We start from the raw sequence: 13,904 nt of genomic DNA, 5'->3' as shown, positions 1-13,904 counted from the left end.
TCAGAGGTCAAAGGAGGTAAAGCTGCTTCTCCTGTGGGGAAAAATAAATAAGAGAGAGAAAGAGAAGTTATCAGGAGAAGAGATCAGACTAAGAAAGAGATGGCATATCAATTGCTAGTTTATTGTTTCAGGGAAGACTTAATGACATGTTTACTATATGAGTAGGCCTGTTACTCAAGGACATATATTGAATCAGCCCCAGGGCTAGCTCAGGCTCAGGTCATACTCAGAGTCCATTCTGCCTGCCGATTGAGTTCTAATTCCAAATATGGAAGCTTGCAATAAACTCAATGCAGAGCTCTAAAAATTAAAGCTTACTATTCATTTTGGAAGAGAACAGGGTGTGAATCCACTCAGAAATCCATTCTCTTGTGAGTGACCCTGAAAACATCAAGACCGCACCTAGTGCCAAGTTAATACACCACAGAGGCAGTCTAAAGTGCCTTTAAGTAATCCACAATAAAAAATAAATCGTAGATCTAAGTGTATAGGTACTCACTCACACAATGAAAACCTGAATTCTTCTGACTCATTATTCACAGTAGAGATACATACATAAAAACTCTAACCCACACCCAGTAGCATCTCACAGACACAAAATCAGATTGTAAGACAGAGCCTCAGACAAGTGCTGGCTCCTTGAGATGCCTGGCCAGGAGCAGAAACAGTGATTGTTCATGATTTACACACTGCGCAGAGGATCAGTTGGAAAAAGAAAAAGGAGGGTTGTCTAATGCCATTTGCCCACTTTTGCTCAGTATCCACGCTATATCAGGTACTCTCAGAGCGCCTATTAATTTTACCTGTGTTAATTTTACCACTGCTATGGAGCACATACTTGCTTTCTTACTCCACCTAAAAGCTCAAGACACTAGGAATCCAGGTAGAAATTCCTGAAAGTTTCATATGATTTTGGTACTAACAAAGGTATTTTTGTACCTCTCTGGTATAGCAATATCTCAATGAAAAGAGTCTACTTGTGTAATTAAATAAAAAACTATCTTTTATGAGCTAAGTGCAAAAGAGAAAGATCAAGTGCTCCCAGGTATGCTGACTCTTATTTGTGTTCTATAAAAGCAGGCACACACGTTAATTTTTAAAAATGCCTAGCAGAAAGATGAAGGCCAAATCCAAGGCTATGGCCCCCTGTTGCTTACTTTTGAGTAACACTAGGAGCCCACTCTCAACAGTGGGTCCTCTCCAGCCTCATTTCTTCCTATTGCCATGAATTGATTTCATACAATACAATTGATAGGATGATATTAAATGTCTTGGATATTTCTGAGAAGTTTTAAAGATTATCTTACCATCTTTTAAAAAATTACATATATATCAATATATCATCTATATCTATATCTATATCTATACCTATATCTATCTGTCTATATTTTTTCCTGCCTGGTTGTCTCCCTGGTCCAGTTCTCAGCCTGTTCTGCCCATGTTATTTCTCCATTTACTCCCACACTTAATTCACCACAAATCAGCAGTTGATTCAACTCTTTTTTCCACAGCAATCGCCACTTACACAAAGCACCAAGCAAGACAGCATGTTTATACAAGGCTTCTAGCACCTAAGAGATTTTTCTAAGAATACATCCTATTTAATCCCAATTTTACCCAGAGCCCTGGGACTGAGTTTGCAAATACTGCTCACAAATTTCTAGATTCTGTTCGAGAAAAAGAAAAGCCCAAGGCATATAGAAGCAAACTAAAATATGTAAATAAAAGTAAAAAGTGAGGATAAAACACAGTGATCGTCATTTATACTTAACACATGTGAAAATGTATCTATTTTCACATGTATCTCCACGTTAGTGAATATGTAACCTAATTCTATAAGCTACTGACCTTCTATATAGAAGAAACAAGATAACTTAATTTCAAATATCTTAACTAATATGGGAGGCCTATTTATGGTTTTAAACCTTACTATTTCTCTTCATTGCTTTGAGTTTCTCTGATTAGCATGAAGGACACAGATCAATGATTTTTTTTCACACTCTTTTCTGTACATGAATTCCCTAACACCAATACCACAATTTTGCATGTACGAATTTCAAAAGTCCTATTAATAAGAGTATAAATTGCAATCTGACATTCAAAGTCCTGGTGTCCAAATCCTGGCTCTGCCACATACTAGCTAAGTGACTTTGGATGACTTATGTATCATCTCTATTCCTCAATTTCCTTCACTATAAAAGGGGAATGAAAATAGCGTTTCCATCATTGAGTAAATTTGAGATATAAGTTAAATGTTTCTGAAGCATTTAGAATAGTGTCCTGTATATAGTAATTGATTTTTTTATTATTATTGCTTTTGTTTATTATTATTATTGGTTTGAGTTCATAAGAACAATTCCAAAGATATGATTTATGCAAAACAGATGGAAGAATCACTTATATTCTACCAATACTACAGCCATTTTTCTTCTGAAATCTCTACAATATTAAATATTTTCTTCTCTAATTTAAGTCAATGATGTATATATCTTGTGGATCCTACTAAAATGTGATTTTTTAGATTGAAGGAATTAAATACTTTTATTGCACAGTATTAATCTCTTTATTAAGTTTCTAAGAACTTCCCTAAGACAGCATCTGGCTTAAGAAAGAAGGCACTGAATACAATGTGTGAGAAGTAATATCTTTTACCTGACATTGCCTATCTTCTCCATTATTTTGCATAAACATTAAAGCTATCTCCTCTGGTAAGGTTACAATTTTTGTTTTCCTGTACATATACACTATAATATTCTCTTGGGCCAAAAGAGGTTTTAATACATAATTAGAATTAATTTTAAGGTATGCAAAAGACACGTTTTTTTTTCCTCTGTGAGAGTGAACTTTGGTGCATTTAATCTTGGCAGCTGCTAAAAAATACCTCAGATCCATAAAAGGAGCTAACTTCAGGAGGATCAAGATGAAATACAGAATCTCAAGAGCAAATATTAAAAAAACTTGTTTCCCAGTAACAAAGTATAGTTACTCAAACACTTTTATGTGAAATCAGACCCACATCTTTATTGTTCCAAGAGCAAATAAATTCCCTGTAATGACTAAGACAGTTTGGATTTTCTTTCTTTCTTTCTTTTTTTTTTTTCCAGAAACCTACAATGTGAAGTATTCCAGCAAATATAGATTAATTACTTTTGTTTTTCTTTCTGGGATACCTCCGTCCTAGTGGCCTTAATTCTGCAGCTCCAACGAAAGCTGGTTGATTTTCGGCAGGGAATAGCCTATACCTGCTCTCCTGTTTTGGATTCACTGTTCCTTATACCTCATATCCTCCCATTTCACAAATGGCTTCCTAGTTTTCCTGGAACACACCCTACTGTATATTCCAAAGATAGTATAAGTGTGAGATGTGTTACCAAATAGCAACTGGGGTCCGGCTGCCCACTGCCACTTTCTAGGCAAAATTCCAGAGGCAAAGGTTTGGTGATAAAAGAAAGGAGTCTTCATTCAAAAGCAGTCATAAAGCCTATCAGGTCACAGCTTTAATCACCTAAACCTATCAACACCTGGGTTCTCTTATCATTCTTCCTGTTAGTTTTCAGCTATCTTATTTATATAGGGTTAGTTTACAAACTAAAATAACACAATATACAAGAGCTACACAATTTTGGAAGAATGGCAGGTTTCTGCCTCAGAGCCTGTTCCCTCTAGAATAAAACTGCCACCCTCTGCCAGGCCAGCCTGATCCTAGGCTGTGCCCAGAGTTCCCTCCTATTCAAAATGTCATCCCTTGGGAAACGCAGGCAGCGCTGCAGCAGGATCATCCAGGCATCCTCAAGGAAGAGAGCCAGAGAGCCAGAGCCAGCCAGCGCCAGGTGGGGAGCCCAAGAGTGCTTCTTTTATTTCAAATCTTGTCACTCAAAATCCCATGTACCCTGGAGGCATTTTGCATCTGAGCCCACCCCGTCCTACGCTGTTCACCATGGCTTCGGGCAACCTCCTCCTAGCGCCCCTCCCCACTCCTTCCCAGTGACCTGATCAGATCTCTCTCCATCAGATACAGTCTCCAAATCTTTCTGTAACTGAAAATTACTTTGACCTCATTTATGATTGATATTTTGGGTTTAGTCTTTCTTATCAGTTTAGTTGTGTCCCCTCAAAATTCATGTATTGAAGTAAACTCCAGTGCCTCAGAATATGAACTTATTTGGAAATAGGTCTTTGCAGATGTAATTAAGCTAAAATTAGTTCACACTGGAGTAAGTGGGGCCCTAATCCAATCTGACTGGCATCCTTATTTTTTTTTAAATGCCATGTTACTACACTTACTGTAGTGATCACTATATATGTCAAATCACTATGATATACACCTGAAACTAATATAACATTACATACCAACTATACTCTTAACAAAATTCTTTTTTAAATCATAGTGTTCTGAGGGTGACAATATTTCCATGAAGATTCAAGATCGCTATTAAGTACATTGATTTCTAATCCTTGGTGTGATACAAAGATGTCTTCATTTTCTAAACACTCCAAACAAAATCCCTACTGGCTAATATGTTGACTGATTTTTTTTATGTATTATTTACTCATTATTTCTATTAAACAATATTCTGGATACCATTAGTTCTCACTGATGTCATTCTGCCATCTTTCAAGATTTTGTACACAAATACTGGTTTCATTTTGTTTTGTTTACATTTATTTAGTTTTGTTTTGTTTATTCCTACCAAATGCCACTTCTCCAAAACTTCTAGGAAAAGAAACTTTTGTTTACTCTTATCACAGCGACTCTGGTAATGCCACTTGGATTGACACATGGCCCAGTTTTACCAGTCATGTTAACTTTGAATCTGTGAATGTCAAGATCAGTTCTGTTTTAAGGATGGATGTTAAGTAAGGTGCACTATGCAGTTCTTTCACTAAATCACTAAGTGGAGCCAAGAGTGGAGTTCTCTGTTTCCTCAAGTTGAAATGGGAGCAGTGCCCTCCCAGCTCTTATTTCTTCATTTTATGACCATTTTTTTCATCATGTGGATTAGCTTCATTCAAAATACTGATAAAAGCACGGAGAGGTGAAAAGAGAGCACGCTGGCGATGTTAAAGATTTCTTTAAGAATTTTAGAATGGCACAGGACTCCTTGTTCTTGCAACTTTTACTTCATACTCAAAAATGTTTTAGTCACTTAAAATACTGTCACTTTGTTTTATGCCACAAGTAATGAGGAAGGGTCTATCTTATAGAGGAATTTTGATTTGAAGAGTTGAATCTTATTTAATGATACTAGTAGTTATACAAAATCAGTCTAAGTTTAGTTAGGGAACCTTTAGTGAGAGCTTCACTAGATCTCACATGAATGAAATTTCTCCATTTCTTATTTATTTTGAATACTATTCTTGCTATTTTTTATTTTCATTTCTGTCTTATGTAATTAACAGAACAAGTGAACTCTATATTAATAGGTTTCTCAGACACAATCTAATTGATTATTTTGGTTTTCTAGACTACATTTTTTTCTTTTTTTTTATTGTTGTTCTATTACAGTTGTCCCAATGTTCCCCCATTGCTCTCCCCTGCTCTGCTCACCCTGCCCCCCCCCACTCTAGCATACCTTTTATTAACAACTTCAAAATTGGCTAAACCTTAAGACTGGTATGCTTTTGATAAGGATAAAAAAAAACAAAACATGTTCCAGCTACTTTGATGGGCACTGACAAAATTAAAAGGTAAAATCTGCCCTTTAAGTTACTTACATGTTAATGTAGCATAAGACAATAAATAATACTGTTGGTTAGGGCTACGGCAGAGGTAAATAACATATGCTAGAGAAACATTGATGAGGGACAGATGAACCAATATGTATATCAATAGAAAGAATTATCTAAATGTATTGCAGAAGCTTGAAAATATGAATGAATGAAATGTTTTTGTATTAATTGTTTTTATATTTAATTTTATTTGTCTTCTACACATGAGGCTCATATCTCCAAGTTTACTTTGCAATACTGGAGGACAAGGGCATTTCTAGTGCTTTATTTGAATTTCTGATGAAATTCACAGATAAATGCACATGATAGTGTTACGGAAAGCCAGACTCAAGACATGATTCAGGGAACGGAGTAGGCCTTTATTCACACACGCGGGCTCAGAGGAGGCAGTCTCCAAATTCTGAGCCCCGAATCGGGGTTAGATAGGGGTTTATAAGCCCTAGCATTCCGGCGGGAAATGGATGGGCTTCCCAGGTGGGGGAAGGGATTAGCATTCAGGTGGGAGATTGATGTGCTACCCAGGCGGGTGAAGGGATGTGAAAACGGGCTACAGAAGCAGATAAGCAATGATTTACAGTTAACCTGGGAGGGGGTCTCTGGCTAGGCAGCTCCTCTTAAGTCATCTTGCCCTTATCAATAGGAGTGAGGTAGAAGGCTTTTCTTACAGAATCTCAGCCTGTTTAGAATACAGAAAAGAGGGAAGACCAATAAGATGCTTTTTATAGCAAATGCAAGGCAACTTTTAATGACTCTGTTACTCATCAGAATGGAGGTGTAGCTCAGAAGGTGTGGTTGGCTATAAAATGATCAACATGATAAGAAGAACTGATGACTCCATAGCTGGGAATCCATGAACAAAAAATTCTTGTGCAAAGCAGAAATTAGGGAAAATTTCAGTGGAATTGAACAAGAAAATTAGCATGGTTGGAAGCGAGGAGATGGACAGTCTGAGGTCAGAAAAGTCCAACCTGGAGAGGAAATAGTACATAGGCTCATGCAGAGAGGTCTTCGTTTTTATCAAAAAGAGGATGCTGCAGTTCCCCAGGATGGCAGTGAGGTACATGGGGCAAATGGGGATGGAGACCCAAGTGTGAGCATGTTCCATTCCTGGGATCCCAATGAGGAAGAAGGTAGAGATCTCCACTTCAGAGATGTTCAAGACTGACATTGCAGGAGTGTGATAGAATCAGGATGTGGGTCTCAGAAGAGACTTCCTGCAATGGCTTAAATAGATTGGATCAAATTTGTATGATTTCTTCATTTTTGTTAGGCTTTCTTGGCTGTAGGATATAGAAAGAAGGAATGAATCCCTCAGTCACTATTTCCTATAGGACATTATCTTACATTAGAAAACTCTCTAAATTTGGAAACTGTATGGATTAGTATAGGAGGAAAATAGAAACATCACTTACTACAATCAGATCTGTAGTTATTAAATAATTTTAATACCAACTCCATCCTTTTCAACAAATGTTGATATGACAACTGGATATATATGTGTCTTCTAAGGGTAAGATCATTGACTGGACAAAGGAGAGATGAATAGAGAGAAGATTTGAAATAAAAACACATTCTCCTTTCTATTGGTGAAGGTACAATCTACGTTAACCTGGGAAAGAAGGGAAATCTTACTTTTTTCTACATTGAATGAGGTGAATAAAATTAAATGCATGCATAACATAAATAGAAAAAGGCAGTAGAATTAGTCATTGTGGAGAAATGCTGGATGCTAAATTGGCTGAGGGAAAAACTTTATTTTTAATAGTTTAGTTACTGTATAAGTTGAATATAAGATTATATGTGATAAATATTTTTAAAGCACTTCTCAAAATGGAGATTGCAAGGCATATTACCTTAGCATCACATCTCTCATTGCAGACAGAAAAATCTAACTTTTAACTAAAGATTGAAGTGGTTATTAATTAGATGTTGGAAGTTTTCCATTGCCCTTCTTAAAACTAAATTGACCTTAAGACTTCCCATTACCTAAAAATTACCTGAAATACCAAGATACCTGCTCAGTTTTCATCAAAGAACCAGAAAAGAACAGCCTACATATGAAAAATTATATATTGACAAGAGGCAACCAATAAATTTGCTTTTTCCCCTCATGATTCCTGCCCCCTCTAGAATCTTGATACAGAAGAACACTTGGATGATAGCAGGATGTAGTTAGGAATTTTTAGGTGATTAAATCTAAGATTTTTATCAATCTCTTAGAGAAAAACATGAGAAATTTAGAGCAGAACCACATGGATATTTTATATTTAATTATATTTACTATTTTGGGTAACAAACATACTGCTTTCTCTCTTTATTCAAACTGGGCAACAATTTGGGCATTAAAAATGATAGTTTACAACTGTAGAATACTTCTGATGTGGGAAAGACATAATAGTATTATATTAAATCAAGAGGAAGTTTGCTGTCTACAAAACAAATCATTAAATTCCTTTAGAAAATAATGGAGCTTTCTTATGTAATGAATAGAAAATGAAGAAAATATTGGACTAATCATCTACAGTGTTAATCTTAAATTAATCCTGGCCAAAGAGGAGAGTTTACAACCATCCTTTCTCTCTCTTCACAGCCAGACTATGTCTTTATATTCCAGTCAATATTTTTTTTTCATTTCCAGAATACACTGTTGTTTCAAATCTCTTTCTTTGCAAGTGCTACAAATGCTACATGAGTTGTATTCTTTTTCTCCTTGTCTGTCTTTGTTTTACTACTACAATAGGGATCATCTGTTTTGGAAGAACTTTTTTGCAACTCTTCCTCAGTCTTCTACAGCAAGATGGCAAATGCTTTGATCTATGCCCTCCAGTAATTTTGTATGTTTATCTCATAAATTATAGTTCATTTGTTTGACACCTGTTCCTCCAACTTCACTAACCTCTTTGAAGGCAGCGTGTATTTTATATTTATTTCATTGTCACTTGTTTCTCATGGTACTTTTGGTTATCATTAAATATTTGTTGCACAAACTTAAACTGTCTTTTTGACACAGAGGCTAAAAAATGCAGAAGAGAAATAAGATAAATAAGGTTAACCACTGGCATGCTTTCACATTTACATTCCTCAGAGAATAATTAATCCCAGACAGTCACTGTTGGTTTACAAGTAGAAAAACATAAGGAGTAAATTAAGATATGTGCATTTTAACATAACCAGTACCTGGCTGTTGTTTTAATCTGACACAAAGGTAATTATGTTAAAGAATATTGTTCATATTATTTAAGCAAAGCCCATTAATATTCTAAATTGTTAATGGATAAATTAAAATAAGTATGAAATTAAAATATGTTTTGCATTCATAATACATTATCACTAGGAAACTGAAAATTCTTACAGAAAGTGGCATCTAGCAATGTCACGTTAAGCTGTCTCACTCTCTTTCCCGTCCTCTTTCCCTCACATATCCTGCAAGCAAGTCTTATAGTAACTTTTTCATATAATCAGTGAAGAGCTTTATTGTTGCTGACACTCTTTTCCGAACATGCTTATGCTCTCACAATCCCTTTCTCTATTTCTCTTTCTTGAACACTTTTTTTTTGTCTGCACTCATCTCTCTCTCTCTCTTTCTCTCTCTTATATTTTCTCCTTCTTGACGACTCACAGTTAATAAACTGCAATAGAATCATGCTGTGTTTCTGAGCTGCTACTTCTGGGATCTTGTGATCATATTCTTACACTTCTGAATTGCTTTGCCTGGATTGAATGCCTTGCTCCCTTTGGTATATCTCTCTAGATTGCCTATACACAGTTTAAGAATAATCATATCCATAGCAATAAAGTTTTAAAATAGGAGTAAAGGGGAATAATAGGATTCCAAGCAGAGAATATGAGATGATTTCTACATGCAATTAACAAAGAGAAATAAATTTAAAACTTTACCAATTAATTGTTATTAACATTCATGTTTGGAAGGCACTCACTATTAATATCAAAGAGGTCATATGTATGCATAGTTGTTACAAAATGCCTTTGTGCCAGGTGTTAGATTTATCTTCCTTTAACATTAATTTGATCATTCGGTCCTTCCTTAAGAAAACTCAGTACACACCAATGTCAAATTAGCCCTGCCCTTTCTCCTGTCAGGACCTACATATTTCCAGCCTCTGGATATCTTCCAGAGGACTACCTCACTGAAGTCCTCTGTTTCTGCCAAGTGGATCTGATTAGCCTCTACACACACAACACAAAGCTCCGTGCCTTCACATTACTGCTTCCAAAAAATGATCCAAAATGAAGAAATGCAGCGATCCATGGACAGCAGTCTTTTTTCTGAAAGGACACATATTTTTATATAATGGTATATATTCTTTCCTTTAAGATAAGTAAACCTAGGACAGAATTTAACAACTTCAATATAAAATTTATGCAACATCTATAGTCCCTACTGTTTGCAATGATGGTTTGTTATTGTTGTTTTGTTTTATGTTAACATTGCCTACCTAGTGAACACAAATTAATCTTCAAATTGTTGGTCAAGGGTCAGTAGTAACTCAGTGCAAAATGTGCTCCTATCTGTAACAGCACTGTTTTGCACCTTGCCTCTAGCATCATAGAATCCCTTGTAAGCAGATATCATTTTGATATATACTGACAAACACTGAATGAGTGAAAAGTCATAACCTTATCTAGGAGGGCTGTATTTTTAAATTAAATAAAACTTATACAAACATCCTTTAAAAATTACTTAAAATCCAAGAGTTTGAAAATAACTTTTTTTGTTAAAATTATGACTTTGCTTTCATGTTTATCAAGATTTAAATGTAATCAGAAGTATACAAAGTTAAGACAGATTACGGAGAAAAACTTATAGTGGTCATAATTTGTTCCTCTCATGCCCAACTGAATCTTAGTGGATGCACATAACCACACCAAGAAACAACATATACTATCATATAAGGGGATAACTCTAACACTCAGCAAATGGGTCACACAAATCCAAGTCAGTATTCCTTTCTTTAAATTTCTTTCTGTGCTTGGGCTATGATTTGAACCTGCCTATAAGTTGATTCTCATCGGTTGGCCAAAATAAACTATCACCTGTGCATTTACATGAACTGTTGAATTTTTTAGAGTTGGACTACACACTGGAGAGCCACAACCACACATAGTAGAATTGGCTTGCTTTAACTGATAAGAAGGAAATGGCAATGTGAATATCAGGAAACTTAACAGCAAGTAGTCATTTGTGATCACTATCGAACCAAATAAATGTCAAATAAATGAATATTTTGATTTTCAAATACACACACTGAGTATTTCTTTAATAAAGAAGTGGATAAAAATGTATTGTTATGGGCTTGTTTCCTCCACTCAAATCCATACGTATTAAAGACCTAACTTTTAGCTCTTGAGAATGTGACCATATTTGGAGATAAGGTCTTTAAGAGGCTAATAAGGTAAAATGAGATTATTAGAGTGGGCCCTAATCCAATACGACTGGTATCCTGATAAGTAAAGGGAAGTCGGACAATGAGACACAGAAGGGGAAGTCAATACGAAGAGTGACAAAAACTCTCTCATGACCAAATACTGGTATGGCTTCTATCAACTCAATGTTGTATCTCTGGGTAATGATCCTTATTTCCCTTAAAATGCCTGCTTGAGATAGGTCAACCCTTCTGAAAGAATTACTGATTATTTCAGCCCAGACCTATTGGCTCCTATTCTGCATTTTCTTTAGACAATTTGCAATTGTAAATCCTTTGTCTGTCTCTTTGAGAAGTATCTTCTGTAATCAGAAATGACTTTCTCAAGGACCTGGCAGCCATCCCTTTGAAGTTCCATCATCAAGAAAGATGTGGCCCCTGTCTCCTACTCTCTGTGCGAGGGCAGAAGCCTGTAGGGTAGGTAGAGGCAGTCTGGCTCCTTCATCCAGATGCACGGGTATAAAGAGGGAGCAGCTCCTCACAACCTTGAAAGAATCTGATAAAGCAGTGTTCCCACAGTCTTGAGCCCAGATCTCATGGTCTTGGGCCTGGATGCGATAAACTGCCTCGTAGTCTTAAGTGGGCTCACATGCACAGCTCATGATAGTTACTTCATTTTCTGGCCTGTAGCCTGCTTTGTTTAGGGCTACCATTTAAGGGATAGGAGCTTTGGATGAGGTGGGGAGTCAGGGCACCAATTTGGACATGGGCTTTGTGGCCTGTGTGACTCTCCTGAATAAAGGCATGTCAAGCATCCCCAAGGCTCCATGCATCTTCTTCTGTCTACCTGAGCCCCAAGTGGACCTGCCCAGCCTAGACAGGCTGCAACACAAAGCCTAATTTCAATAAGCACCATTAACACAAGTGACCTAATCACATTGGCCAAATTACCCCTTAATCCAATGTCTTTCATTACTTTTCCTTTAGAACACCCTAGCATTTAAACAGCCTCTCACCTCTTGTTTCAAAGGAGATTAACTCAGTTCTATACTGTCTCTCTCCCTTACACCAGGAGTCTGAATAAAAACTTGCATTGCAGTTTTAACAAATGTCCAGTGCAGAAATTGTCTTTTATAAGAAATATAGTAAGAAAGTGACTGTCTTCAAGGCAAGGAAAAGAAGCCTGGATCAGATGCCCCTTATGGTCCTCAGAAGCAGCAAACTGTGTCAACATTTTGATCTCAGACTTCTAGCCTTCAGAACTGTGAGAAAATGAACTTATGATTTTTAAGCCACTGAGTGTGTGGTAATTTTTATGGCAGCCCTAGCAAACTAATACATATTTTGGAATAAGAGAGTGGGGTGTTGCTGTAACAAATATCTAAAAACATGGAAGTGGATTTGGAACTAGGTAATGAATAGAAGGTAAAAGAATATTGAGGTCCATGTTAGAAAAAGCTAAATTGTCTTGGAGAGTCTTTTGGAAGAAATAGGGACACAAAGGCAGTTCTGGTGAATGACCAAAAAGAAAAGAGGAGAGATGAAGAGGAAGCTCCTATTGTCTTAGAGAATATTGATACAGATATCATCATGAGCAGAATGTTGGCAGAATATAAACATTAAAGGTACTCTGGTGAAGTCTCAGAGAGAAACAAAGAAAATGTTATTGGAAACTGGAGGAAAGGTGATTCTTGTTATAAAGTGACCAAGAACTTGGCTGATTTGTGTTCTAGGGTTTTGTAGAAAGTGTAATTTGTAAATGATGAACTTAGTATTTAGCTGAGGGGATTTCTAAGTCTTGAAGGCACAGCCTGGTTTCTCCTTCTGCTGATCGTAAAGTATGAGAAAGATACATTGAGAAGAAATTGTTAAACCAAAAGAAAATAGAATTTGAAGATTTGGAAAATTTTCAGCTTATCCATTTGCAAAAAATGAAAAAAAAAAAAGTGCCTTCTGTAAACAGCATCAAGGGTATGTCTAGATAACCACTAGCTAAAAGGATTATTGATTTGATGCACTTGACCATCATCCAATTTAGTAAAGACCAGTAATAGAGATGCAGTTACCCAGAGAAGATCTGCAGAGGTCACTCTTAGCTGATGTCTCGGGACACTGGAACACTGTGACTTGCATGGAGGCCAAAATGAGTTTTGAGAATTATATTCTAGCAAAAATGTTGTCAGTTCCTACCAGTTGGGACAGAAATAAGACAGAAGAAAGGAGAAGCATCAAACTTCTAGAAGGCTACAGGACTAGCCAGTAGAGCTACTAAGCTGTGAACATGTGTTAATCTTCAGAAAAAGGGAAGAACGACCCCAAAGTTCATTCAGAGATAGGCAGTGCTGCCAACGCTACCAAAGGCCCATAGAGCAAAAATTTGGGGGAAAGGGCTCTTCTCTCTTTGGTATCAAAGGGCAGGGTCACTTCCTTGATTTCAGTGGAACAGTCTGTCAATACCTAAGGCTGAAGCAACATGGGCCCAAAATGCGATGACACCCTGGTAGGCCTAGAGAACAAAACATCAAGCAAAAGAGGATTGTTCTGAAGCCTTAAAATCTAACAAAATTTTTCCTGCTGACTTCTGGATTTGTTTGGCACCTGTGACCTTTTTCTTTTCAATTTACCTTTTATTGGAATGGGAATGTCTAGCCTATGCCTGCCCCACCATTGTGTTTTTAAAGCAGGTAACTCATTGTACTCAAGTTCACTATGAAACTTTTGCATGGGTTATGCACTCAAGACACAGATAAACTTCTAGCCCTGTATGGTGACAGGATTTCCTGTTATAGG

The 13,904-nt window shown here is 36.6% G+C and overlaps 1 pseudogene; it reads right to left on the bottom strand.

Moving 5' to 3' along the window:
- Nucleotides 1–6,363: 6,363 nt before the first annotated feature.
- LOC129076469 (olfactory receptor 51A7-like) lies at nt 6,364–6,898 on the bottom strand (annotated as a pseudogene).
- Nucleotides 6,899–13,904: the final 7,006 nt, after the last annotated feature.

This window comes from Pteronotus mesoamericanus, unplaced genomic scaffold (assembly GCF_021234165.1).
Source record: "Pteronotus mesoamericanus isolate MK-2021 breed Mesoamerican mustached bat unplaced genomic scaffold, CSHL_Meso_final contig_591, whole genome shotgun sequence".
Classification (NCBI taxonomy): Eukaryota; Metazoa; Chordata; class Mammalia; order Chiroptera; family Mormoopidae; genus Pteronotus; species Pteronotus mesoamericanus.
The sequence above is the reverse complement of the archived record's forward strand: the minus strand, read 5'-3'. Positions and strand labels throughout refer to the sequence as shown.